Source organism: Zonotrichia leucophrys, unplaced genomic scaffold (assembly GCF_028769735.1).
Source record: "Zonotrichia leucophrys gambelii isolate GWCS_2022_RI unplaced genomic scaffold, RI_Zleu_2.0 Scaffold_157_108879, whole genome shotgun sequence".
NCBI classification, from domain to species: Eukaryota; Metazoa; Chordata; class Aves; order Passeriformes; family Passerellidae; genus Zonotrichia; species Zonotrichia leucophrys.
In genome coordinates this window covers 53,237-56,281 of record NW_026992362.1, presented here as the reverse complement: position 1 = coordinate 56,281, position 3,045 = coordinate 53,237, and positions in this window count along the sequence as shown.

Here is a 3,045-nt window from a genome sequence, read left to right as displayed (position 1 = left end):
TGCCTAATGGGAGCTGTTTCTCTCTATCCAAGCCTTGTCGCTTCCAGTGCTGCCAGAGCCCAGCCCAGCCCTGCAGACCCCCCCCAGCACAGGGCACTGCCCAGGGGCATCTCCCTGGCAGCAAGGCCTTAAGGGCAGGCCAGACAAACAGAGATGCTGCAAGCCAAGGTGCTGCTGCTGCTGTCTTTAGGGAGAGGAGACTGAGGAAGCACTTTCTGAGGGAGATCTGAGGCACATATGCTGGTGCTCAGGGTGACAGTGCAGGAGTCTCAGTGACACAGCCAAAGCTGACAGCCCCTTTCCCTTCCCTTAAGGAGAAAGCTGAGAGCAGCCCTGGCCATGCAGCACCATCTCCAGAGCAGGAGGAATCTGCCATGATGGGGGTGGCTCCTTCCACTTCCAACTTCTCCTCTACAGCATCCATGGGGAGCTGCCAGGCAGGCTGAGAGCTGCCCCTGCCAGCTGGCACATGCCCTGGGCTGGCCAAGAGCCCTGAGGGCTGCAGGAGCTGCTCTGCAGGACAGCCCTGGGCAGCCCTGGCTGCAGCCCCAGCTTCAGCCCCTGCAGCCGTTCCTGGCAGCAGGAGCCGTCCTGCCCTGTCCCTCTGATGGTGCCCAGGGCAGCCCCACTCTGCAGCACATCCTCCTCCTCCTCCTCCTCCTGTGTCCGAGAGAAACTGGGAGAGTCCTCCTGATACATCCCCCAGGCTGTGGGTTGTGCTGGCTTCAGGAGATCCCTCCAGAAGCACAGGGGACATTGCCCTGCACCCACACACTCACCATGCACAGGGCTCTTAAGATCTCTCCCCAAGTGAAGTCTCAGCTTAATGTCTTCCCAATCCTGATTGCCTTCAGCCTGTCTCTGCCTGGCTCCTGTCCTCTCAGTGCCTGCAGGCAGAGCCCTCAGCCCTGCTGGGCTGGGAGAGGAGCTGGTCCTGGGAAGAGCTGTTCCTTTAAAGCTAGCAGCACAGACACAGCACAAGGACTTTAATGAGACTCTTGGGGATTCGGTGTTGTTTACATCAGACTCAGCCCCTGAGAGACTGTTCAAAAAACTTCTCAAAAACTCAAAATTAAATTGAAACTCTGAAGTTTTCCAAGTTTTAATGGGTACCACAGAGAGACACGAATGAGAAATTGTCCCCAGGTTCCAGTTAGAGCAGAACACTGGAGGCAGTGATGACAGCTGGGGACAAACAAGGCAAAGGTGTCTCTGTTGCTGAGCAAAGCTGGATGTGTTTCAGGAATGCAAAGGGCCAAGGCCTGAGCCCCAGCCCCTGGCCAGGCAGATCCTGTCCCTCCCTCCTTGCTCAGGGCTCTTCCCGGGATGGGCACTGGCATGTGGGGATGTGCAATGCCAAGGACAGGAGCATGGGGCGGCCCCTGCCAGGCTGCTGAGCAGGGACAAGGAGGCAATGAGGCCCCAGGCCTGCAAGGGTCACTTGTCTCCTGCTCCTGCCTCAGGCCCAGGCCCAGCAGGCATGGCCAAAGTGCTGCCCAAATTGGCTCTGTCAGGGCTGTCTTGCAGCTGCTGCCCATCCCTGTGCCCTGAGCAGCCCAGGCTGTCCCACGGTGTCCCTGCCCTGCGCCTCTGTCCCTGCAGGCTGTCGGTATCCACTGGCTGCCCCACCTGGCTGGGCCCTTCCTTTGCTGACAGCTCTGCCTCCTGCCTGCCTCTGCCTGCCCACACAAAGCCTTGGGCTGACCCAGACTCCTTCTGGGGGATGTCCTGCACCACAGCCCCGTCTGGGAGGGAAATTCCTGTCTCGTCATGTCCTGCCTGGATCTCCCCTGCTGCATTTGTGCTACCATTTCTGTATCTGGCGCTTTCCCACTATGGAGAAAAAGCTCCACCATTTCTGAATCCACCTTTTAAGCCCTGCCAGGCCACTCCTGTCCTCAGTCTCTTCAGAACTCAGACCAGGCACATCAGCCTCCATATATTGGTTATGTTCTTTAGGCCTGCAAACCCCAGCCTGGGAGATCTGTGAGCCCTCTACATGGTGTTTTCAGATGAAAACATTCTGCTCATAGTCTAAGAATATATCATAAGTACCCAAGGCCAGGCTGAGGTGTGTGTCAGTGGCAGGTTTTGTCTTGGAGCAATCCTGGGATAGGTGGAATTTTGTCAGTCAAATTCCAGTTTCTGCCACGGCCCCTGGTCAAGGCCAATACTTTTCCATAGGAAGGAAAGCATAAAGCCCTGTTGCTTCTTAGGTAGATGAGATGTGATCACCAGAGGCCAAGGCCAGACAGAGCTGGCAAGTTTTTTTTCTGGGTATCTTTCCCTTGCCTACAGGATATTTTTCAGGGGGGAGTACCAATGTTGTCCATGGGTGTCTGAAAAGAGAGACAGTTCTTTCTATAGGAAGGAAAGCATGGAACCTCAGTGATCCAGGAGCTGATAAGAGGCAGCCCTCAACATTCCAAGTCAGCTGGACCTTTCATGTGGTCCCTGGGAGGCCAAACCAGCCAGATCTGTTCCGTGTCCCCTTGGTTCCATGAGGCCCTGCAGTGTCACAATGTTCTCCTTGCTTCTGCAGTGTCACAATGGCCCCGTGTTTCCATGAGGCCCTGCAGGGTCACAGTGGCCCCTTGGTTCCGTGGGGCCCCACAGTGTCACAATGGTCTCCATGATTCCATGGGGCCTTGCAATTCCACAATGCTCTCCATGGATCCACAGTGCCCTGCAGGATCACAATGGCGCTTTGGTTCCATGAATTCCCATAGTAGCACAATGGTCTCCACAGGAAGGAAGCAACCGAGTCCCAGAGTTGTAGGGGCAGATGAGAGGCAGTCACCAAAGGCCAGCCAGACTTGACTGTGTTGGCAGATTTTTTCTGGGAGCAATCCCCATATGGACAGAATTTTAGAGGTAGGATCCCATCTTTGGACATGGACAACTGGACAAGAAGGAAGATTCTTTTCCAGAGGAAGGAAATAATGGAACAACATTGTTTTAGGGGCATAAGCAGAGGCTATCTGAGCCACAGGCCAGACACACCTGTTTGTCCTGGCAGCTTTTGTCACAGAGAAATCCTTGTGT